Genomic DNA, 27,093 nt, shown 5'->3' with positions numbered 1-27,093 from the left:
AACTGAAAGCATTGGGCTCTTCCTTGCAACTTTGTGTTGTCATTCATTACTGGGAGTGTTGTCTCTCACATTCACACTACCATTAACCAAAAGGGCAAAGAGCCTTCTGAATTAAAAAGGCCACATTTAGACAAATTAATCTTATGAAATAGAAAAGGTCAGTCACCGTTCCTTCAATGTTTGTTGAACAAGGAAAATGATGAGTAATATGTCATCAGAAAAAATACAGAGAAGAAGGTTATAATTATACTTCTAAAGGAGTCGATAGCTTTAAATAATGCTAGATAATTGTAGAATGCTCATATCTATATTTAAGTGAAATTATTAATTTAATTTTTGTTTAAAAAATCAATGCATAAATTTGCACCAGTTGACATATGTCCTGTGATCTTTTGATACATGTATATAGTACAAAAATATTTGAAGAGTAAACATTCTTTCTCCTCTTCCTCCTTCCTCTTTATTTTCCTGTATTGTTCCCTTCCTACCATCAGGACTCCTCCTTTCCTCTCATCCTCCCCTCTCTACACTTATAACATACACATACATGCATATAAATAAAACGCACATAACTATAGATTTAAATCTAGGTTCTGCATCTGGTGTTTTTCCTTCTGTTTGTCTTCTTTTACATATCACAATTGCCAGTTTTATCCCTTTTCTCCTGCCGATGTCACGCTGTCGTTATTTACAGCTGAAATGAACATTTTTGAATGTGTGCCCCATACTGTCTTTATCTAATCATCTGTTGGTGAACATCTAGGCAACTTCCATATCTGAGCTATTATGAATACAGCATCAATAAATGGATGTGTAAGCACCTCTGTGGCAAGCTGACTTAGCAGCTTTTGGGTGTATTCCCAGGAGTGGTATAGATGGATCATATAGTAGTTCTGACTCTAGCATTTTGAAGAACCTCCTTTATTGATTTCCATAGTGTCTGTACTTGCTTAAATTCTCACCAAACTCTATAAGGGCTCTAGTTGCCCCACCTTCTAACCAATATTTAATATTATTTGTTGTCTTGGTGATAGTTGCACTGAATGAAATAATGTGCCATCTAAAAGCAGTTCCAATTTGCAGTCACACAATGGTTAAGGATGTTACACATTCTCAAATATTCATCAGTCACCTACATTACTTTTGAGAACTGCCTATTTAGTTCTCTTTGCTAAATGGGTGATATAGTTTTATTGGTGCTCAATTTTTGCAATTCTTTATATATTCAACACATTATCATTTGTTAAGAAGCTGGTGAGCTGAGGTTTGCTTCAATTCTGTAGGTAGTCTTTTTTGCTGTACACAGTTTTTAAGAGCATGCAATTTTTTTTAATCTTTATTACCTTGGGTATTTCTTATTTACATTTCGATTGTCATTCCCTTTCCCCATTTCCAGACCAACATCCCCCTAACCCCTCCCCCTTCTCTATTGGTGTTCCCCTCCCCATCCTCCCCACCATTACCGCCCTCCACACAACAATCACATTGTTCACTGGGGGTTCAGTCTTAGCAGGACCAAGGGCTTCCCCTTCCACTGGTGCTCTTCTGGGCTATTCATTGCTACCTATGAGGTTGTAGCCCAGGGTCAGTCCATGTATAGTCTTTAGGTAGTGGCTTAGTCTCTGGAAGCTCTGGCTGGTTGACATTGTTGTTCACATAGGGTCTCAAGCCCCTTCAAGCTCTTTCAGTCCTTTCTCTGATTCCTTCAACGGGGGTCCCATTCTCAGTTCAGTAGTTTAATGATAGCATTCGTCTATGTATTTGCTGTATTCTGGCTGTGTCTCTCAGGACAGATCTACATCCAGTTCCTGTCGGCCTGCACTTCTTTGCTTCATCCATCTTATCTAGTTGGTAGCTGTATATGTATGGGCCACATGTGGGGCAGGCTCTGAATGGGTATTCATTCCTTCTGCCTCTGTTCTAAACTTTGCCTCCCTATTCCCTCCTAAGGGTATTCTTGTCCCCCCCCCCTTCTTTTCTTTTTTCTTTTTTTCAGAGCTGGGGACCGAACCCAGGACCTTGCGCTTGCTAGGCAAGCGCTCTACCACTGAGCTAAATCCCCAAACCCTCTTGTTTCCCTTTTAAAGAAGGAGTGAAGCATTCACATTTTGGTCATCCTTCTTCAGTTTCATGTGTTCTGTGCATCTAGGGTAATTAGAGCATTTGGGCTAATATTCACTTATCAATGAGTGCATACCATGAGTGTTTTTCTGTGATTGGGTTACCTCACTCAGGATGATATTTTCCAGTTCCATCCATTTGCCTATGAATTTCATAAAGTCCTGGTTTTTGATAGATGAGTAATATTCCATTGTGTAGATGTACCACATTTTCTATATCCATTCCTCTGTTGAAGGGCATCTGGGTGCTTTCCAGCTTCTGGTTATTATAAATAATGCTGCTATGAACATAGTGGAACATGTGTCTTTGTTATATGTTGGGGCATCTTTTGGGTATATGCCTAAGAGAGGTATAGCTGGGTCCTCAGGTAGTTCAATGTCCAATTTTCTGAGGAACCTCCAGACTGATTTCCAGAATGATTGTACCAGTCTGCAATCCCACCAACAATGGAGGAGTGTTCCTCTTTCTCCACATCCTCGCCAGCATTTGTTGTCACCTGAGTTTTTGATCTTAGCCATTCTCACTGGCATGAGGTGAAATCTCAGGGTTGTTTCGATTTGCATTTCCCTTATGACTAAAGATGTTGAACATTTCTTTAGGTGTTTCTCAGCCATTTGGCATTCCTCAGCTGTGAATTCTTTGTTTAGCTCTGAACCCCATTTTTAATAGGGTTATTTGTCTCCCTGTAATCTAACTTCTTGAGTTCTTTGTATATTTTGGATATAAGGCCTCTATCTGTTGTAGGATTGGTAAAGATCTTTTCCCAATCTGTTAGTTGCCGTTTTGTCATGCAATTCTATTTGTTAATTCTCGATTTGATCTCCTCAAACATAGGAACCTGTTGAGAATTTTTTTGAGTATACCAATATCCTGAAATTGAAATTGTCTTACACTACAAATATACATGACTTATACCCATCTCTGATCCACTTTGAAATTTTCTTCTGTGGGGTGAGAACTATCAGTCTAGTTCATTCTTTAACATCTGTATAGGCTGTTTTCCAAGTGCCGTTTGTTAAAGGGCCTTCTTTTATTCTACTACACGTTTAAGCTGTGGCTTTGTGGGTGTATTTGTGGGTCTTCTATTCTATTGCATTGGTCTTCATGTCCATTTTTGTACCATTGTCATGCTCTTTTCTTTGATTTTGCGTTTACTATAGTTTTTGCAATGTAATATTGTGATGCGTCCGGCATAATTCATCCACAGTTTCAGAGACCCGTTTCCAGTGTATCTGAATTCAGTATAAATTTGGCTATAGTTTTGTCATATATGGCCTTTGTTGTATAGAAATATATTCATTCTATTTCCAGCTTTTCTTTGAAGCTTTTATCATCAAAGAAAACTTGATTTTGTCAAAGGTTTTTGCACACCTATTGAGATTGTGATTTTTTTTTTTTGCTTCCAAGTCTATTTATGTACTGTAGTATGTTTAAAGATAATGATTGTATAGGACAATCCTTGCATCCCCAAAAGAAATCAATCTGTTTTTACTTATGGTCTTCTTAATATTTTCTGGAGTTTAATTGAAATATTTATGTCTCTGTTCCTTAGGAGAACTGGCCTAGCCTAGATTTCTCTCTCTCTCTCTCTCTCTCTCTCTCCCTCTCTCTCTCTCTCTCTCTCTCTCTCTCTCTCTCTCTCTCTCTCTCTCTCTCTCTCTCTCTCTCTCTCTCTCTCTCTCTCTCTCTCTCTCTCATATGCATATGCACGGTGCATGCATGCCTGTATGTGTGTGTTATTCCTTTAAGCCAAGGCCTCTCACAGAGCTTTTTTTTTAATTAGGCTATTTATTTATATTCCAAAAATTAGCTCCCTTCCTGGTTCCCCCTCCCCAAGTTCTTCACTCCACCCCTCCTTCCTCCACCTCTGAGAGGGTGCTCACACACCCACCCACCTCCACCAGCATCCCTCTTTCCTGGGGCATCAAGTTTATACTGGATTAAATGTATCCTTTACCACTGAGGCCAGACAAGGCAGTCCTCTGCTACACTGTGCGGGGGCCACAGACCAGCCCATGTATGGGTTAGACTCTGGGAGCTCTGAAGTATCCTGGTTAGTTGACACTGTTGTTCTTCCTATGGGGTTGCAATGCCCTCAGCTCCTTCAGCCCTTCCCCTAACTCTTCCACAGGGGTCTCTGACCTCAACCCAGTGGTTGGCTATAAGTATCTGCATTTGTCTCAGTCACCTCTTGGAAGAGACTCTCAGAGAACAGCCATGCCTACAAGTACATGTCTGCTTAGTGACAGGATTTGGTGTGTGAGCGTGGGATAGATCCCAAGTTGGGCTGGTCACTTGGTGCCCTTTCTTTCAGTATCTGCTCCATTTTTGTCCCTGCATTTCCTTTAGACAGGAACAATTCTGGGTCAAAATTTTGAAGATGGATAGGTGGCCCCATGCCTCAAGTGGGGACCATGTTTATCTGCTGGAGGTTCCATCTCCCCACTGTTAGGTGTTTCAACTAATGTCATCCCCACTGAGTCCTGGTAGCCTCTCACATCACAGGTCTCTGGGGCTTTTACAGGTTCCCTCAAGCCCACCCCTCACCCCTCACTGCTGTATACTTTGATTCATTCTCCTGGACATATGGGGTTCTCTCATGTCTCCCCGCCTTTTCCACTCTCCCTCCCTTCTCCCAACAAGGTTCCTCCCTCCTTTCCCTCCCATGATTATTTTGTTCCCTCTTCTCTGTGGGGTTGATGTATCCACACTTGGGCCTTCCTTCTTGTTAAGCTTCCTGCCATTTGTGTGTTGTATCATGAATAATCTGAACTTTCGGGGTAATATCCACTTACCAGTTGAGTCCATACCATTCGTTTCCTTTTGGATTTGGGTTACCTCACTCAGGATGATAGTTTCTAGTTCCATCATTTGCCTGAAAAATTCATGATTTTGTATCCATTCTTCATTTGAGGGACATCTGGATTGTTTTCAGCTTCTAGCTATTACAAATAGCTGCTATGAACATAGTGGAGCATGTGTCCGTGTGGTATAATGGAGCATCATTTAAATATATTCCCAGGGGTGTTATAGCTAGTCCTTCAGGTAGAACTACTTCCAATATTCTAAAGAACTGCCAGATTGATTACCAGAGAGGTTGTACCAGTTTGCAGTCCTTCCAGCAATAGAGGAATGTTTTTCACATCCTACTGATCCATGTTTCCATCTTCTGAGGTCTTCTTCAATTTCTTTCTTCAGTGACTTGAAGTTCTTGTCATTACAGATCTTTTACTTGTTTGGTTAGAGTTTCATCAAGTTATTTTTTATTTGTAACTATTGTTAAAGGTGTTGTTTCCCTCTTTTCTTTCTCATCATTTTTATCATTTGTATAAAAGAAGGCTACTTGTTTGAGTTACTTTTATATTCAGCCACATTGCTTAAGTTTATTATCTGTAGAAGCTCTCTAGTAGATTTTTTGGAGTTGCTTACGTATGCTGTCCTATCATATTGACTTTTTACTTTCCAATTTATATCCCCTTGATCTCCTTTTGTTGTCTAATTGCTCTAGCTTGAACTTCGAGTACTATATGGAATAGACAGGGAGAGAGTAGGCAGCATTGTGTTGTCCTGGATTTTAGTTGGATTGCTTCTAGTTTCTTTCTATTTAATTTGATGTTGGCTGTTGGTTTGCTGTATATCTTTATTCTGTTTAGACATATGACTTGAATTCCTGATCTCTCCGAGACTTTTAACATGAAGGGGTATTGGATTTTGTCAAAGGCTTTTACAGCATCTACTGAGGTGATCCTGTAAGTTTGTTTTTCTTTGAGTTTGTTTATGTAGTGGATTACATTGATGGATTTTCCCACATTGAATGATTCCTGCATCCCTGAGGTGAATCCTACTTGACCATGGTGAATACTGGTTTTGATGTGTTCTTGGATTCAGTTTGCAAGAATTTTATTGAGTATTTTTGCATTGATATTCATAAGTGAAATTGATCTGAAATTCTCTCTTTGTTATGTCTTTGTGTGATTTAGGTATAAGAGTAACTGTGGCTTCATAGAATGAATTTTATAGTGTTCTGTTTATATTTTATGGAATCGTTTGAGGAATATTGGTATTAGCTCTTCTTTAAAGATCTGGTAGAATTCTGCACTTAAACCATCTGGCCCTGAGCTTTTTTGTTGGAGTTGGAAAGATTTTAATGACTGCTTCTATTTCCTTAGGGGCTATGAGACTGTTTAGATTGTTTGCCTGATCTTGATTTAACTTTGGTACATGGTAACTGTCTAGGAAAGCATCCATTTCATCTAGATTTTCCACTTTTATTGAGAGTAGGCTTTTGTAGTAGGATTTGATGATTTTATTTGAATTTCCTCAGTTTCTATTGTTTTGTCTCCCTTTCATTTCTGATTTTATTGACTTGGATACTGTCTCTGTGTCCTTTAGTTGGTTTGGTTAAAGGTTTATCTATCTTGTTGATTTTCTCTTGGTTTTGTTGATTCTTTGCATCGTGCTCTTTGTAGCTGGTTGTAACACTGCATTCATTGTGTCCAATAAACTTGGGTACGCTGTGTCTTCATTTCCATTGAATTCTAGAAAGTCTTTAATATCTTTATTTTTTCCCTGACCAAGCTATTGTGTAGAGAGTTGTTCAGTTTCCATGAGTACGTGGACTGTTGTTTTTGTTGTTATTGAAGTCAAACCATGGTTAGTCATGATCTGATTGGATGCATGGCATGATTTCAATTTTCTTCTATCTATTGATGCTTCTTTTGTATCCATTTGGTCAGATTTGTAGAAGGTACTATGAGGTTCTGAGAAGAAGGAATATTCTCTTGTTTTAGGGTGAAAAGTTCTGTGGCTCTGTTAAATCCATTTGGTTCATAACTTCTATTAGTTTAATTGTGTCTCTGTTTAGTTTTTGTTTCAATGGCCTGCCCATTGGTGAGAGTGGGTTGTTGAAGTCACCCACTATTATTGTATGAGGTTCAGTGAGTGTTTTGACTTGTAGTAAAGTTTCTTTTATGAATGCCCTTGCATTTGGGGCATTCATAAATTGAGACTTCTTGATGATTTTTTTCCTTTGATGAGTATGTAAGGTCTTTCTCCATCTTTTTTGATATCTTTTGTTAAAGGTTTATCTTTACTGCATATTAGAATTGCTAATGCTGCTTATTTCTTGGGACCATTTGCTTAAAAATCATTTTTGCAGCATTTTACTCTGAGGTAGGTTCAGTCTGTGTCACTGAGGTGTGTTTCTTGTTTGCAGAAACATGCTGGATCTTACGTGTTAGCCTATGTCTTTTTATTAGGGGATTGAATCCATTGATGTGGAGAGATATTAAAGACCAATGACTCTTGGTTCCTGTTATTTTTGTTATTGGTGGTGGTATTATGAGTGTGTGATTCTCTTTTGTTTGGTTTGTTGTGAGATGGTTAATTTCTTCTATTTTCTTGAGTGTTTTACCCTCCTTGTTGGACATTTACTTCTAGTATCCTCTGTAGGGTTCAATTGGAAGAAATATACTATTTAAAAATTTTTTTGTCATGGAATATCTTGGTTTCTCAACCTATGATGATTGAAAGTTTTGCTGGGTATGGTAGCCTGGGCTGTCATTCCTGTTTTCTTTCTTTTTTTTTTAATTGCATTTTTATTTACATTTTAAATGTTATCCCATTTCCTGGTTTCCCCTCCAGAAACCTGCTATCCCATCCCTGCTATCCCATCCCCCAACTTCTATGAGGGATCCCCCTCACCCACCCACCTACTCCCTCCTACCTCCCCACCCTGACATTCCCCTACACTGGGGAATCAAGCTGTGACAGGACCAAGATCCTCTCCTCCCAATGATGCATGACAAATCCATCCTCTGCACCGTCTCTTAGGATGGTGGTTTAGTCTCTGGGAGTTCTAGGGAGTCTGGTTCTTATGGTGTTGCAAACCCCTGTAACTACTTCAGTCCTTTCTCTAACTCCTCCATTGGAGACCCTGTTCTCAGTTCAATGGTTGGCTGTGACCATCCACCTCTGTATTTATAAGACTCTGGCAGAGCCTCTCAGCACACAGCTATATCAGGCTCCTATCAGCATGTGCTTCTTGGCATCTTCAATATTGTCTGGGTTTGGTGGCTGTATATTGGAAGCCTCCCCGTGTGGGACAGGGTGACAGCTGTCCAGGATATTCTGGCTTTTAGAGAAGTCTTGTGTAATTCTGATCCATCTGCCTTTATAGTTTTCTTTTCCTTTTTCACTTTCTGTTTTTATTATTCTTTTTTGGGGGTCTATGCATTTAATATTTTGGTTATTATGAGATGGGAGGATTTTCTTTTCTGGTTCAATCTATTTGGTGTTCTGTAGGCTTCTTGTATGTTTATGGCCATCTCTTTAGGTTTGGGAGATTTCTATGATTTTGTTGAAGATGTTTTCTGGCTCTTTGAGTTTGGAATCTTCACCCTCTTCTATTCCTATTAATCTTAGATTTGATCTTTACTTTGTGTCCTGAATTTCCTGGATATTTTAGGTTAGAAGCTTTTTACACTTTTCATTTTCTTTGACAAATTGTGTCTATATATTCTATGGTATCTTCTATGCCTGAGATTCTCTTTTCTATCTCCTGTGTTATGTTGGTGTAGCTTAAATCTGTAACTCCTGATCTCTTTCCTCAGTTTTCCATTTCCAGGGTTGTCTCCCTTAGTGATTTCTTTATTGTTTCTATTTCCATTTTTAGTTCTTGGATGGTTTTATTCAATACCTTCACCCGCTTAATTGTTTGTTTGTTTGTTTTTCTTAAAGGGATTTGTTTGTTTCCTCTGTAAGAGCTGCTACCAGTTTGCCTGTGTTTTCCTGTATTTCTTTAAGTGAGCTATTTATATGCTCTTCAAAGTCCTCTGTTAGTTTCATGAGATGGGATTTTACGTTAGCATCTTGCTTTTCATCTTTGTTAGGGTATCCTGGGTTTGGTGTGGTAGGATTATGGGGTTCTAATGGTACCAAATTGCCTTGACTTCTGTTGTGTATGTTCTTAAACTTGCCTCTGCTCATTTGGTTATCTCTGATGTTAACTGGCCTGAGAGTCTCTGACTGAACCTTGCCTCCTTGGAGACAAGTAGAGCTCTGTAACATGAGTTAGAGCTGGTCTCATGGGAAGCAGGCAGTGCTGTCCCTGATTAAGGGGGTCTCCCTGGTTATGGCAGTCCTCCTGGGAGACAGGCAGGCTGTGGGATGAGGGACAGGAGCAGGCATTCCAATCTGGCCTGGGTATAGAAGCAAACTGGAAGGGATATGGAGCTCAGGCAGAGTAGATGGGTCTGTCCTCTGCTGGGATCTGTGGAGGTCCCAGCCAGTGCAGTTATTTGGGCAGAAGTGGTGCCTCACCTGTATGCCTAGTTATGGCAAATCTCTTGGGAGATTTGGGAGACAGACAGGCTGTGAGAAGAACATGCCAGCCTGTTGGGGGTGCAGACCAGAAGGGCTCTCACAGAGCTTTTTAAAGCTCACTATTACAGCTAGGCTCACTAGCCATTGATCTCTCAGAATACAGCTGATCTTGTCCTTCTTCAATACTGGGGTCACATACATCTACAATCACATCCAACATTTGTGTACATGGGTCCCAGTGATTTAAACTCACATTTTTTATGCTTTAATGGCAAGCTTGGGCTAGTGATTTAGTTCTCCAACCCCTAGAAATTTTATTTTAAAAGAATGTATTAGATAACTATGTCAGTTTCTCTTTATTAAAAAATAGTCTATTATTGAAATGTTTATAGCATTTCCTTTATTTTCTTGAGCTATAATCAGACATTAAATATGCTACATATTTGCAGTCATGGTTACCCATGTTAGTAATAGAAATTTGGGGAAACACTAAGATTTAAAGCTATCTAGACTCCTAAAGGTTTATGTAGGAATATATATTTTCCCTATGCTTAAAAGAATATTGAAAGTTAGCAATGTTAACAATTCCACCTTTTTTTCCTGAAATTAAACATGTCTTATGCTCAAATTTGCTTGTATGTGTGACGACATAATTTCATTAAAAGTGGAATAAATCTAAATTACAGTATTCTCTCAGCTCTATTTGAAAATGTTTATTCAACTATGCCTATGACAGCACAAATCTACTCTAAAACTGAATCGACAAATGAAATCTTTGTATGTATGTATGGCACAAAATAACATTTGCTTATACAACAGTGCATTATTACATTGATGTTGTGTGGTCCTATACTTTGGCTCATTGATTTGTGTCCCTACTCACTCTGCTCACATCTTCTGACACAAGATTTATCACCCAGTTTTTAATTAAATTGTTGAAGCATGGTGGAGGAATTGTGAGAATAATGATTCCAGTTTGGCTAATTTTATGTTAAAATTTTAAGATATACAATCTAAATTATAACATTAAAAACTGAAAAGGCATTATTAACAACTGTTCATTATAGAAATATGTATTATATACACAGCATTCTTTATATTTCTGTCTTTTTTACAGCCATGTCAGCTTTCAAATTGCTTATTTCTTACAAACTATAGAAATTTAAAAATTATAATAAAAATTGATCAGTTATAGAAATGTTTATATGTGACATCAAGGCCAAAATGACACATTTTTTAATTGTTTTAATATCAAACAATATTTTAGGCATGTAAATCACATCTGACTTAAGGTGCAGATGTCAATTTTTTATCTCTTAACTCTTCTCTAGTGAATATTCTTTTTCACTTTTTGAATAAATTCAAATCCAGTAAGTACCGCAATTTTTCAAGAAAATATGGCAACACTATGAAAGAAATAAAGAATGAGCCATGTTTTTGTCAATAGGGATTATTGACTTTATAAGTGGATTGACATGAGTATCTTTAAAAATCACAGAGACTGAATATAATTACAGTATAATCACTATTTTCTCCTAATTGTAACACAAAGATATTCTAACATTGCATAAACAGGGAAGCTCCAAAGCCTCCTCAATTTGAAGTGAGATAATTTACGTGAAATGTTTAATTTAACACCTGTCAATTTCTAACAAAAACATTGACCATTTGGTGATTAGTTTGCTCCCTGTTGCTGTGATCAGATACCATGACTGATGTGACTTATGGAGACTTTATTTTGGCATAGTGTTCAATAAAGGCAGGCAAAAATGGTAGGAAGCAGCAGGCATGAGGGCAGGAGCAGGAAGAGCTCACATCTTAACCACAAGCATGAATCAGGAAGAGAAAACTGAAAGTAGGGTGGGGTTTCATATGCTCAAAGGCTACATTTCCTCTAAGTCCTCATAAACTTCCCCAAAAAGTACCACCAAATGGGGCACAAGTGTTCAATTATCTGAGCTCATGGGACATTCTCAATCAAACTACTGTGATTTATAGCTAATAAAATATAAATCCTCAATTTGTAGTTCTCTGAAACTGAAAAGAGTCCTCCAGATGCCATGAAACATACTTTTTGTTTTGTATTAAACTTCTGCTAAAAATGGTAATGAATAAAAATTTCATTGTATGCATCTGGGACTATGAGACAAATAGATGATGGAAAAGATTCATGCTTTAGCTCCTCCATAATTAATCAATAGATTCATACTTCTGAAGTTAAAAATTCCAGTCTGAAGTCTGTATTGTTTCTACTTATATTTCTCACAAATGCTATCAATTATTCAACAAAAATAGAGTAAATTTATTCTCTGTGCTAGTTGCAGGAGGTATGTGTCTAGATATCCCAAAATTCTTGTCCTTAGAGATTGTTTGAAATATGGGGCAAAAAAGAAAGAAAGAAAGAAAAGAAACTAAGAATTTCACTGAAAGGCCAAAGATGATGCCCAAGGTAGACTTTGAAACAAAGCTCTAAATCCGGTTATTTTATCTGAGAAGTGATCTCAGGAAAATAGTGAGGAGCAGTTAAAATGGAATATATTGCATTTCTCTTTTTTAGGCATTTCATTTAAAAATGTGTCTGAGAATTAGTATGCTGTTGACCACAGATTCCTTAGTACAACTAGACGCAAGTTCAGAAACCACATTATCATCTTAGATGCAGAAAAGGCCTTGACAATGTGAGACATCCCTTCGTGATAAAACCTAGGGGAATCTAGGAATGCAGGGAGCATTTTTCAACATAATAAATGTACATATGCAGCTCTTTGCCAACACCTAAGTGAAAAAATAAAAACAAAGCAAAACAAAAAACCCCAAAGCATTTACACTAAAATCAGGTAAAAGGAAAGCATGTTTATTGACATGTCTTATCCAGTACAGTGTTTTAAGTCTTACAGCAGCCAGACAAATCAAGGAGATAAAGAGGGTACAAATGAGACAGAAATAAATCTAATCATTCGTATTTGTAGATGAAATGCTTCTATACATAAAAGACCCCACATAGCCCACCAGAAAATTCCTACAGCTGATACACACATTCAGCAGAGTAGTAAGATACCAAATTAATATACAAGAATCATTATCTTTTCTCAATGTGTGACAAACACATTGAGAAAGAAAACAGGCTATTGAAACCATTGACAATGGGCAAAAAATCTTGGAATACATTTAACAAAAGAAATGAAAGATTTGTACAATGATAACGTTAAGATACTAAAAAAAAGAAAGAAGTGGAAGACACCAAGTTCTAGAAAGACCCCTACCCCCTGCTCATGGACTGTAAGATTAAAAAAGTTTCAATGATCATCCTACATAAAGATTCAAGGCAATCCCCATCAAAATTCCAATTCAATTACTCACTGGAATTGGATAAAAAAATCTTAAATTTCATATAGAACAGAAAAGATCTAGAATAGTCAAAGCAAATCTTAAGAATAGAAAGCATTTTTATGCATTAGATAAGATAAAACGTGACTGATAAAAGTGGGTAGCTACACGAAGAAAAATGTTAGACCCTTATCTCTCTGCCCAAATCTCATCCTCAAATGTGAGGAAGCTCAGCCTAAGACCTGAACCCCCAAATGTGACTGAAGAGAAATGAGGGAACACTCTTGCAAATCACTGGCATAGGAAAAGATTTTTCTGGCCGGGATCCCAATAGCAGAAGAATTAAAGAGCATCCATTATTACATGGGATGTCGTAAACCCTAAACGTTTCAGAGAGCAAAGGCTAAGGGCCACATGGCTCAGTTGAGTGAAAAGGCAGCCTGTAGAATTGAAAAAGACATGAATTTTATCAGCTATATGTCTCCCTAAGAATTATTATCTAGAATATACCTAGAAATGAAAAACACTGAACACCAATAAAATAAATAATTCACTTAAAAACTGGGGCACGAGGCAAAACAGAAGCTGCTCCAAATATGAAACGTAAATATACAATAAGTGTGTTATCTTACAGATTTCTGGTTCTGCTCTGTTTTTATTCAGAGGATAAAATATTATTTCCTTTAAAGGAATCACCTCTGCAAGTTCCAAGAATTTTGATAGCTTAAGATATGGTTTTCAAAAAGAGTTTTACCCACAAAAAAAAAAAAAATCCCTGAGTTCAGGAACTAAATACAGGTAAGCTTATTTGAGAAGCAATTTAAATTCTAGTTTCAGAAAAGAATGAGTGTCAGAGAACTGCAAGCTAACACAGAGATTGTTCACGTAAGCTACTACTAAAGAAAACAAACGCGTGTCATCGCTGTAGGCTCCTGTGCAAAGCTTTGTAACCAACCAGGAATATCGGTTGCTGTGGTTACCCAGAGAAACACCTACAGGTTCTCAGTCTCTGATGTTCACAATTTATACAGTCAGAGTCCTTGAGGTAGAAAGAAGCGTGTGAAATAGTGTGAGCGAAAGTGCTATTCAGTGACTCAAAAACCAGGAGAAGTGGCGATCGGCTTCAGAGATGAAGAAGGGTGAGGTATGAGAGGGACAAGGTTTGAAGAAGTGTCACAGATGCTTGAGAGTGCTATCGTTGTTATGTACTTGCATCAAAATTTCCAATATGATTGTCTTTTGCTATATCTTTTGAATTATTATGTGTTTTTTCCAAGATTACATCAGTCTATCTGTCTGTGTGCCTGTCTGTCTGTGTGTACATATGAACATATGTGTCACAGTATGTGTGCATGTGAACATATGTGTCACAGTATGCATGTGGAACACAACTTGCTGAATCTGGTCCTGTCTTTCTACTATACGGAATCTGGGAACCAAACTTAGGTCTCTGGCTTGGTAACAAGTGCTTTTATCTATTGAGCCATCCAACAGGCTGCCCTCCTTATGGACTTTACAGAAGTGTTTCCGCCTTCAAAGAGCTGTAAGCCTTAGAGGACCAAGTCTATTATGGTTCTTTGTGCAGATTCTAAGCTGACTAATCAATATCCTGGCGTCCAGAAGAATAATATGCTGATAATTGTTAAGTGTTACTAATTATGTGAAAAGACATAGCTAATTTTCCAACTTTGGATTCCAAAAAAAACTGGAAGCATATTTCCTAATAGAGTGTAAGAGATAAATTTAAAAGTAAAAGTCCGTAGAAGAGCTTGTTTTTACACTTTATTCAGATACATATTTTTTATTTTAAACTTGCTTATATTCCTAATACTTTAGTGTAATCATTTTCTTTCCTTAAGTAAATACTATAATCATAATTAGTAAGTAATTTTATATTTACAAAAGTAGAGATATTGCATCTGAGTTAATTAGTAGTCTATTAAAATAGTAAGCCTATTTACTCTAAATAATGTCCTTTGATGAGTCAACACTCTCCAGCCATAACAGTAGTGAACCCTTTCGGAGAGTTTATAGACTTAATTTTCTCAATGGAAAGAACTTATAAAATTCCCAAGGTTATTTACCTATATGTGTGAATCTAAATAGATTCATATTATGTATAAATTACATTCCAAAGACTTTTTTTAAAAGTGGTAATAAAACCTATGTAATTCATTTCTTAAGCTGAGATTAGACTGTTGAAAATTAAGGCCCCGTATTAGTACTGGGAATACATTCTATTATAAAAATTCAAAGCCTTAATGAGAGTAATCTGAGCCTGTATAAATATAACTGTCTATGAATACTTTTTTCACAAGTAGTTAAAAGACTAGATTCAATGAAGCTGTCCTCCCAAGATATCCAAACCTGTCATTCTCTCATAAGTGACCATAAAAGATTTCCGTGATGTCTGACTAACCAGAAAAGTAGATTAGAAAGATGCAGCTTCTACTAAGTTTCGCATTAAAATTTGTTTAAAACAAACTGAACTGCTTGCTGACTTTTAATAAATATATTATTTATTTTAGTAAGCAATAAACAATTATTTTAAAATAAATTATTTTTCTCTTCTATTTTATAGCATTACTAATGTTGATGGCTATGACACACCGAAGCTAAAGTTCCTTGGATCTCCAATAGTTTTCAAGAGGACAAACATTCCTTATACCAAACTGTTGAAGATTACTACACTATGCCTGTAATAGACTAACAGCAAAAAATGGCAAATAATTCAGAAAGGGAGCTTTTTGGTGGTGGTTTCTGTGAAGGTTTCTTGGAGAGACTGAAACTTACACTGGATCTTACATGACAAAATGGAAATAAGTATCGTAGGATAGAAAGGATGTCCAGTTAAGGATGGTAGCAAAAGCAAATGTAGTTCAGGAGTGAGGAGATCACAGGGTGAACTCAGGTGAAATGGGCAAGGGTATGCATCACAAACGCAGTAGGAGCCAAGTTGGAAAGACACTAAAAACAGGGTCATAATTGTAATCACGTTGGCTGTGGGGAGTCAGTAACTGCTCCCAAGCACAGATTATAGAGTAAAGTAAATTCAATTATGGTTCATAGGGAGTCGTGGATTGATTCTATAGAGAGATAAACTAGTAGAAATGTTAACATTGATGTTTATGGAGAAAAGGATAAAGATCAGTCCTAAAAGTCCAGCACTAGTAGCTTAAATGGGAACAGTGAATGCAGTATGAAGGCAAAAGAACTCCCAGCCTATCAGAAGAAATTTATGTTGAGAAATTGTTACTTGATGTTGAAGTATCTGAATTGTAAAAAATGATACCTGGCACAAATTAAGTATATATTTCTTTTGATTTGTATTTTAATTTGTAAAAATATACTATAATATTACATACTATACAAGTATGTTATATATTTATATACAGTTAGTTATCAGTGTTATATATTATATAATCATATATATTATTAAATATATAAAATATAAAAATAAATTTGAGTAATTGACTAATGAAAATTCTTTTTCAAAAATTCCAGTTAATTATACTTTGCACATTATGTATGTTATTGAATTGTTCCCCCTATGAAGAAAAAACATCTTCTGATAGCTTTAAAATTATTACCTCCTACATTACTAACTCTGTCCGTGTAAAGTTTGAATGCTTCTAAAGCTGATTTTACTTTCATTTGGAATGACACTTCAGTCTTCAAACACACACTATTGAAAAATAATTAAATAATTGAACAAAATAAATCCCTCAGTTAAAAATAATTGGGACCAAGTATCATTAACCCCAGCACTTGGAAGACAGAGACTGTGTCTGACAGAGACTGGGTATCTCTATGCGGTCACCTCGATATATAGAATTCCAAGCCATACTAAGACTCAGTCTCAAATATAATTTTTTGGTTATTCTTTAAAATTACCGAAACTTTTTATTGGTCCTTTGTGAATTTTACTTCATGTACCCCAATTCTACCTGTCTTCCCCTCCCCTCATACCTATTCTTCACCCTTGCAACCCATTCTCCAATAGAGATAAAAATATCTCTTTGTGGAAGCTCTAGTGTGTCACAGTCTGTTCCACAGTATACCCCTCTGTCTTTTTACTTGCTAATGTTCCTTGCAATGACTCATTGTTCTAGTAAGAGGCCTCTGGTGTCTACTACTCTATGACAACCAGATCATCTCTGGGTCTCCTCTCAGATATTCTGTTGTTACCACCCTGTGTCAGGAAGATCCTGTAGGTTTGTAAATGTAGGACTGGCCCCTTCATGCACTCCAGCAGTTCATCGATGGGGTAGACGTTGGGGTGGGCCAATCCAAAGCCCTGGATCTGGGCCTGAGAAGTATCTGAGCTGGTCAGCCTGCTGGTTCTCCTGCCCAGCAACCAGCAACCTCCACAACCAGGGCCATCTGTACCCTGCTGCCCAGGAGAGCTGCAGGGTCTGCTCTCCTGAGTGTTGCAGCTGGTGAGGCCATGGCCAGTTCTCCCTCTTTCCTAATCCTAGAGCCTGCCTGCCATGGAAGACAAGGGACAGGGAAGGGAAGGAGGACATCTCTCCCTCATCCACATCACCAATGCCCAGCAGACAAGAGACAGGAACCACTCTCTTCCACTCACAGCCTTGAGGACCAGCTCACCTGCAACCCCACAGCTAGGTCTAGCTCTATTGTGCTGCCCAGTCAAGATTCAGGGTCTACTCTTTGGAGCACTGCAGCAGGTAGAGGCAGTAGGTGACAAGGAGGAGGGGGAAATTTTCCCCTGCATGTCAGACAAGTACCTAGGTCAGCTCTCCCATACTCATACCCATAGGTTACCCACTACCCCTGAGTCTCCAGTTCTGCTTCTCCATTGTGCCCACATCCCTTTATTCCCCTTTCTTTTCCATTTTGCCACCACTTACTTGCTCCTCTTGGTGGCATCTGGGCTCTCTGAGTGGCATCTTCTCAGGCATGGTCTCAGGAGTGGTATGTTGCATTCATGCATTATGGTTCCAAGCCAGGACCATCTCAGGCATAGTCTCCCCTCACTTCTCCCCCAAGCTGGGTGGTCATCTCAGGCTAGCTCCCTATCCAGGTCCCATGAAGCAGGTCTGGTGGTCATCCCAGACTCTCTCCTCATCCAGATCACCTAATTGTCTCCTTGTAAAGGTCATCTGTCAATGGTTCACTCCTCCCCAGTGTTACAGTAGGTTCCAGGCAGGGTTCTTCTAGTCTGTCTGGCATCAGACTGGTGGTTGTCTCAGGCTCGCTTTTTACAGGGAATGTTTGGCTACTAATCATTTAGATATTCACAAATTGGAACACTGTGTTGTGGTAAAATTAAAAAGGCCCCTGACATTGCTCTAGCTGTTTCTCTGTTACTACTTTCACACACTGTCTCCTTGGTAGTTTTTACCACACCGGAGACTCACATCACCTGAGACTCATATCTCATTAGTGTGGCTCTAAGCCATGCTAGCCCCAAACATTCTATAGCCTATCACAGCTTCCTGTCACAGACTCTGTTCACACTCCCAACAATCTAGTGAAGACATAACTCAACAGACTGTAAGCCATCAACCAGATTGATATGTTAAAAGCTAATGTACAACACACCCACGCAATTAACCACCCACCTAGATAAGGTATAGTTTGTTCATCTAGACACACAAAATCTTGTACACACCCATTCCTTAATAATATTCATAACAACCTGTATCTATGTAAGGATGCAAAATGAGGATCGTTTATGTCTAATTCCATGTTGCTTTTCCCGCTGCTCACTCCTCACTCTGGTTTCCTCCCTCTCTAAAACTTTTCTCCTACATATCCTTCCTCCTTGTCTAATGACAGGCCTCGTTCTATCCTGTACCTGCCTTCACCTGCATATTACCTCACCAGGAGGTAGAGATGCTCAATTTCTTCACTAAAAATCCACTAAAGTGGAGTTGTTAGGAGCAGATATGTCTCAACAAAAGATAAATAACTTTAAATGTTATGTTTTGGGGTTGGGGATTTAGCTCAGTGGAAGAGTGCTTGCCTAGCAAGCACAAGGCCCTGGGTTCGGTCCCCAGCTCAAAAAAAAAAAAAAAGAAAAGAAAAGAAAAAAATGTTATGTTTTTATATGTTATATTTTTATATTTACAATTTTAAATGTTATATTGACATTTTTGAAAACCATCTATTTATATAAGGTATCTGGACTGTTGTTCCTTAACTATCTTAATCTGTTATCTTGAAAGCACTTTATACTTAGAGCCATGCTTTACACTTAGAAAGCACAATAAACTTAGAGCCATGAATTTGCTATTTGGCCCTTAACTCACATGTTTAATCAACTCAGAAGTTTGTCCATCAATAGGAGGACTGGGTCTGAACATTGTACTTTTACAATTTTTGTAACAAATAAGTTCTATACCAAAATAAAGATATGATTTTAGCTTAGTTACCAAATGAGATTATGGCTATACAAATCAATTCTAGCTAATTCCTCCATGTTAAATTATGACCATTTCTAAATTCCTCATAAAAACATAAAATAACCACCTTTGCTCCCCCCCAAAAAGTCCAGGGAATCATGGTGAGGACTCTTAAATAACTTCTTCAAGTGGTACATGGGTGTTGAGAAATTCTTGGGAGTAAGGGGTAGGGAGTAGGCAGAATGGAATGAATGTAACCTGATGTGTGTGCCTTGAGTGGTCCCAGCTGAAAGTCCTCAAAATCAGGAATCCAAGCAGGTAACCCTGTAGACACAGCCCCTCTCCTCTCTGCCACTTAATGATGCACGTGTGACATAGCATCCACACAGGCAACACCTCAAGGGGTAGGAATTTTGCAGATTTTGATATATGTTACTCCATGTTCATTTGTCTTTTCCTGTGCACATACACACATTTCTATATGAATGAAATGATGTTCTTGGAATAAAATCAATATGTACTTTAAAAGAGCTTCCTGGGAAGTCTTCATCTCATCAACTAAAATATTCTTTGACATATTTCTTAATAATGAGTTAGCCTGTGAAACACATGAAGAACTTTGCGGGAAATCGAATGGCTATGTCACAATACTCTACCAATAAAACTTAATGACTGATTATAATTATAATTAAACACTTAATTTTGTTAATATAGAAGTAGCAGAACTCAGCATTTCTGATGTTTAAAAACCTAACTATCCATCACTTCTTTCCTTGAAAAATGACAAGGTGAAAATGAACATTTCTCCAATGAAATAAAATTATTGGCATGAAAGTTTTAGCTCACTTAATGAGCCTGGTAAATTGAGAAGAAAGTTATTGAATCAAGGATTTGGTAATATAGTTTACTCATTAATTTTAAAAAGCTCTATTTGCACATTCATGTATAATTCCAAAGACAGAATAATTGAAAGGAAACCAAAGTAAGTTGAACTGGTGGTCATTTGTACACTAACAAATTTTTGCATTTGAAACACAAATCAGAATCCACTGTTCAGTATTCTGCAGCAAGCTCACATCTACCCAAGCCAAGACAAGTTGTTTGACATAATGGGAATGGCAGCATTATCTCTGTGGCTCACCTGGCTTCAGAGTTTCCTTTCCAATGGTTCTTTGGCTCCGTGGATTCCTTCTTCAATTATTTCTGGAATCTTAGAGATGCTCTCTATACACTCCTGTAACCTGCTTTGGACCCCTTTCTCTTAAAAACAATGCTACGGTTTATTTAAAGTAAACAGTTAATCATTTGTACGTGTTCCCACCATCCCTCTACATAATTTCATGAAGATGAAATGAATTTTCTTAATAAGGGTGGGAAAATTCTGGTTGCATTCTGCCAGAAAGCAACCATACAATGGATGTCGACTCTGGACTATGTAATATAGCAGAATTTAAGGAAGTAATTTGCTCCCTACTTCTCTAGTTCTCTTCCTTCCCCAGAGCTACTAAATAATGCAGAGCTCTTTGACATTATATTTCCTGGGCTTATTGTGTATGCCACTGGCCTCTCTGGATATACGGGCATGTTGAAAAATAAGGAAATACTGTTTGTTTGAGATAATGAAATGTCCAACATAACCAACTCATATGATTGGGGTTGTTTCTGAAAACATCCCAATCACAAACACAGGATGAAATCCAATTGCACAGGTGCACGCTCTCTCTATTATAATTTCACTGGGTAAATTCCTTACTAGAATGGAATTCAATGAATTTCAATATAAACATATAATAGACTTGATCTAAACCCTAGGGCACAAATCAAGCGATATTTAGATCATATACAAATGTTTTTGGCAAATGTCCTAAGTTATATGAAAGAGTATATTTTAATTTGATATCCAATATGGCATTAGGTTGGGTTTAATAATGTTATTGATAATAATAGAGTTGCTGTTGATTATCGTTACAGGACTTTGGAATGTCAAAGTCCTTAATGTTTATTAATAGGATATCATTTAGGAATAACTACATAAAATGTTATCACAATATTACAGAGTCACTTTTATTTTAGAATACTTCAAGAAATATTTGTATAAAATTATTTTGTTAAATGGAGAATTTTCAACAGAGAAATCTCAAATGGGAAAAAAACACTTAAAGTAATATTCAAGGACTAATATTCAGTGGTCCTTAACCATCAAGGACATGCAAATCAAAAGCACTCTGAGATTTCATCCATGTTGTTTCTTACAGTATTTTCACCTGCCCACTACCTGATCTCTCCTGTTCCCACCTCAATCCAAAAGCAATCCATCCTTGCAATCCATTCTAGTTGCTCTTCCTGAGGAGATCCTTGTGCCAGCCCTCTCCAGTCCTTTTTGTTTCCTAACCTCTCTGAATCTGAACCATAGCATGATAGTCTTTTACTTTAAAGCTAATATCCACTTACTAGTGGGTACATACCATGTTTGTTGTTCTGGTCTGGGTTACCTCACTCAGGATAGTTTCTGGTTCCTCCATTTCTGTGAAAATTTCATGATGTCATTGATTTAATGGCTAATACTCCATTGTGTGTTTGTACCACATTTTCTTTATCTGCTGTTTGGTTGAGGGACACCTAGAGTGTTTACAGTTTCTGGTTCTTATGAATAAAACTTCTATGAACATAGTTGAGTATGTGTCCTTGTGGTATAGAGGGGCTTCTTTAGGGAATATGCCCAGGAGTGGTATAACTGGTTCCTGATGTAGATCAGGAACTTTCTGAGGAACTGCCATATTGATTTCTAAAGTGTCTGTACAAGTTTGCACTTGCACCAGCAGTGGAGGAGTGCTCCCCTTGCTCCACATCCTCGCCAGCATGAGCTCTTGTTTGAAATTTTGATCTTAGCCATTCTGATGGGTACAAGACGAAATCTCAGCATTGTTTTGATTTGCCTTTCTAAAATGGCCGAAGGGTGTTAAACATTTCTTTGTTTCTCACTGGTCATCTTCTGTAGCCACACAAAACCTCCAGTGGAGGGGTTGGGACAACAACTGTGGTGGTTTGAATAGGTTTGGCCCCTGTAGACTCATGTGTTTGAATTCTTGATTCACAGGGAATGGTACCATTAGAAGGTATAGCCTTGTTGAAGTAGGTGTGGCCCTGGCGGGAATGTGTAATTTTTTTTAATACCCATTTTGTCCACAGCTTCCTGCTATGATTTATTAAGAATTGCTGATGAGTAGATATGCATTCTGAGGATTTAAGGTAGATATGACTGATCTTTACATAAAAATTTAGATTTGCGATTGCCTTAAAATTCTTACAAGATTATTTTAAAGATAAATAATAAAAATAATTATTACTTTCCTTGTAACAGCAAATTGCTGCCTGACAGAAAGAGAAACTGGCTGAGAAAATTCACTTGCTTGTTTACACTTTGTTAAACTATAACAAGTTGTTTAGTTACATATGTACATGAGTTATGGAAAATAGTTTGTTTTCTTTACCTATACTAATTAATGTTATTTTTTGTCTTGTAAATGTATTGGAGGACACAGTTTTTTTCCATAATCATTTATGAGAAGAAAACTAAAATACAATCACATTGTAACTTTATACTGCTTGAAAGATTTTGCTGAGATATATAAGCTATGGAAGAAAAAAAATAAAGTGTGGAAGATTGAAACATCATTCCTTCCATCCATAAACTATGTGTTATATGTGTAAGGTTTGGGTGAGTGGGGGTTGGCACACATTAACTATGAATATGTATGCACATATGTAAAGCTTTTCTGGGGTGTACTGGAGCTTTCTACATCCACCAATTGTGTGTATATATGTATGTAATTGTATGTGTGAAATGCTTGGAATCTGCTTGCTGGAGGTTTGCTCTAATCACTCTATGTGTGAATGTATACATGTCTGTCTATTGTTCTTCATGTATGCATGTATATATGTATTTGTGTGTATGAAGTTTTGTTTCATCTGCGTGTGTGTGTGTGTGTGTGTGTGTGTGTGTGTGTGTGTGTGTGTAAATTTTCTCTCTTGCTGGCCAAAGTAGCTAAAAAAGTTCAGTTTTTCCTCTGGCCACATGGAGTGCAGTCGCAGTAAATTAAGCTGTGTTCCCTCAGAGAAAAGTCTGCTGAGTAACTTCTCTAATTGCTAGCTGCCATTGGCAACAGCCCTTGTAGGTATCTGATCCATCCTCAGCAGTGGCTTTCACCGCTGACCCCCAACAACTGCTTGCCTCAGTTTACCCACACATGGATTCCAAAGCTGGTTATTGACACTGGGCAAAGTCACTTTATGACTATAATGGAGATGGAAAAATATATATTTTCTATGAACATATATTTCTATATTTTCTCAGGACATATACAAAAGCAAGAATCCTATACAAACATCAAAATTGACCCACCTCTTGGAGCTGATAAAATGTATCCACCCCCTTTGATCATTTTGCCTTTAGCTCTGCTCTTTCTTCCCACCTTCTAGACCAAAGTCATTAAAGCAGCTCATGGAATCTTCCATTTCTAACTTTTTTTTCATCTGGAGAAACACACTCTGTTGAATTCTCTGAACATGTCCAGATAAAGACTGGTCCATAGAATGAGCTCTTCTGACATCAATTATCTACAGCTGCACAGTTCTTCTGTATTACTATTTCATAGCAAGGAACCTATATGCTCAAATTGGCTGAATGTCAGGTGTGCTCCTGGCAGGCTTCAACTGATGGTTAGTATTAGTGTGGCCCAAATGTTGGTTAGTCAGACACTTGCTCTTTTTAATGAAGAAACTAGACTTAAGAATGATGTGTGCATTGAAAAGATCTAGCAATTTCTACATGTTCACGGGTTCAAGCAAGTCATGAGTAAGAGAGTGAGGTTTCACTCTGGTCAGAGCTTTGGATAACATTTGATTGTGATATTTAGACTCTTTTCTTTGGTTACTATGCATTTTCTTAGGCATGCATTCTGTATGGGCTTTGTGGTCCACTGATCAGATTTATATTGCTTTATTGTGAACCTGATATTTGGATCTTGAAGTATCTACATGTTTGGACTACTTTATTGTCACGTCTGTATTAAGGAGCCATCTGTAAGAGAAAAATTGATATAGATATGTTGCTGTAAAATTATAAAAAAAAAGATTTTCTTTTACCCTGTACTAGATCTGGCACTACAGTGCCCCAAGTTAACTGATAGATATCTTAAATCCCATATTACACTGCCAAAGGCTTCCCTCTGAGCCTGGCAGCAATCTCTCTACCTATCTAGTTCCCAAGGCAGGGTGCCACCATGCCAGAAATAAACATCCCAATTCCATGGCAGCCCAGTATCTTCAGATGCCACATACTCTCTTAAACTTAAATTGCCACATGGAAGAACACACAACACAATAACGTCTGATCCAATTGATAAGATATAATTGCCCACCTAGACATACAAAGCCCTGTACACATCCATCCCTTAAGAACATCCGTAACAACTGTAAAGGTGCAGAGTGGAATCTTAACATCTGCCTCCATATTCTCTTGGCTGCTTCTTCTGCCTTCCCGTTCCAGTCTCCTCCTCCTCCTAAATCTTTTCTCCCACCCATCCTTCCTTCTCACCCAATGACAGGCCTCGTTCTATCCTATACCTGCCTACACCTGGATGAAGACATCATCCTACGCAGATATTCAAAAAGACATCTCCAATTCAGTGCCAAGGTAGGCTGAGTTCTGAAAATATCATTAGACATTCAAGTTCTTTAGATCAATGAAATCTACTGCCACCATTTCAAATTGGCATAAGAGTTCCTTTGGTCTATGAGAAATGGCTTATTCAGTTTCTTCTGAGCAATGTCAGTTTATTTTGTCTGTTCTCTAATATCAGTTACCAGTTGGCAGACTTTGCCTGCACAAGATTTCAAAACAGAAAAAAAAAAAACCCACACACTAACCTCATGGCCTCTGGATAGCTCATGGTGTCTTCTCAATCTAAAATGGTACCTCACTCAGGTTCCTGAGTATGTTTTCTGAGTATAATTTAGAGTTACTCTCTGATCATAGTGGCTACTTACAAGACCTTTGACAATGGCAAGAACAAAGCAGGGCCTACATTAGACATTGAGGACCCTCGGTGTCACCTGCTGACTGATTGGGACAATAGAAATAATGGTGCACAACAATAGTACTGGTAATGTAATACTATAAGAATTTAAGGTATATGTAAACACTACCAAGCTTTGTGCTTTAACAAATTATTTTAGATGGAGGCACCATTTTAGGAGATCTGAACTTTGGCATAAATAAATGGATAAGTGAAGCTTTCTATTGCTGTGATGAGACTTCATAAAAATCTTCTGGGATGAAGAGGTTTTATTCGGCTTCTCTCTCTGGGGTCACACTCCATTACTGAGGGAAATCAGGGCTGGAATGTAAGAACTTGGGATCAGGAGCTGAGGCCAAAGCCATGTGACAGTCATGCTTACCGGATACTGTTTGTTGGGCTGAAATAATTAAATAAATCCCGGCAGTGGTGTATTCCATCGCTAGCCATCCCAATGTTCTGGGTTCCCAAGTGAAAGACGTACACACATAACCTTTATATTTTGACATGCCTTAATCAGCTCAATGGCTGGGCCACTTCCTAATCTCCACTAATCCACCTTCCTACAGTGATCCCAAGTTATTACTATATTCTATATTCTATATTCTATCCTGGCTGCTCTGGACCCAGAGTGCTGCCCAGCTGTGCTGTGCTATCCCGGCTCCTTCACATGCCCAGATAATATTGCTACCTTGTGTTAGGCTGACATAAACTAGCCAGCACAGATGTGAACCTTTATCTAGGTGAAAATGTTTACACCAATGAGATCATCAGTGCAGAGCCAAGTGACAGAGTGTAAATGACATATTTCAGGGGAACGAAAGAGCTAAGTAAGAAACAGTGAGACATTAGAAGAGAAAATAGAAAATGAGTTCAGAAAGGTTGCCACAGACAAGGAAATGAGTTCTTCAGGCCATGGAATGCTATGTTTTTTCTAGTGATAATGGCACTTTACACAGGTTCCTGTCTTATAAGGACTTCTGTAAAATGTAAGGAGGCAGCGATAGGAGCTTGGGCTTATGCTAGGAGGAGGATAATAGAGTTTTAAGAGGATAGGAGCAATTTTTGTAGGATTGTTTAATGCTTTTCTTTTGAGTGATGGAGTCACACATTTGGCATTTGGAAAGGGAAAACAGACTTGCAACACCATAGATGTAGAAAAACCAAAGGAAACAAAACATCCAGAAACTGGGTTGCAGAATAGGGGGAATTACTCTGAGGCCCTAAGCATTTGTCATTGGAATGGTGATTTTAATTATTGCAAAGAAATGAAGTCCCATTTGGCAGGTAAACAGTGGAATAATGGGTTTTGATCCTATTCAGTATACCTAGATTGTGGATGCTGGATTGTTGTCACACATTTCCTCTTGTCTCCAAATGGACAAAAGTTGAGCTCTTTAATGGGGAGATATACTTTGAGGGTAGTAAAAGCAAAAGGAGGTAAGGAAATCTGGTGACAGTACCTTCCTAACAGCAAATATTACTTCTGTCTTAGTCATTGTTCTAGTGCCGCAAAGAGACATCATGTCCAAGGCAACACTAATTAGTGAAAGCATTAACTGAAGACTTGTTTATAGTTTCAGAAGGTTAGTCCATTGTTACCCTGTCAGACAACATGGTGGCATGTAGGTAGATGATACAGCAGGAACTGAGAGTTACATCCTGACACAAAGGATGAGGAGAGAGAGAATTGGGCCTAGAATAGGCTTTTGAAATCTCAAAGCCTATGCCAAGTGACAAACTTCCCCCAACAAGGCCACACTTCCCATTCCTTCTAATCCTTTAAAATAGTAGCATTTCCTGGTGACTAAGAATTCAAATACAAGAGCCTGTGTGGTGGCTGTCTCATTCAAATCATCATATTTTGTATATGA

The 27,093-nt window shown here is 37.9% G+C and overlaps 1 protein-coding gene and 1 pseudogene; both read right to left on the bottom strand.

Annotated features, from left to right (window-relative positions):
* Erich1 (glutamate-rich 1) overlaps positions 1-27,093 on the bottom strand; it is a gene marked incomplete at its 5' end in the record, with an annotated part of 52,793,804 nt that overhangs the window by 22,204,150 nt on the left and 30,562,561 nt on the right.
* LOC120097620 (small nucleolar RNA SNORA17) lies at positions 19,428-19,551 on the bottom strand (annotated as a pseudogene).

The sequence above is a fragment of the Rattus norvegicus genome, chromosome 16 (genome assembly GCF_021556685.1).
Source record: "Rattus norvegicus strain SHRSP/BbbUtx chromosome 16, alternate assembly SHRSP_T2T, whole genome shotgun sequence".
Classification (NCBI taxonomy): Eukaryota; Metazoa; Chordata; class Mammalia; order Rodentia; family Muridae; genus Rattus; species Rattus norvegicus.
The sequence above is the reverse complement of the archived record's forward strand: the minus strand, read 5'-3'. Positions and strand labels throughout refer to the sequence as shown.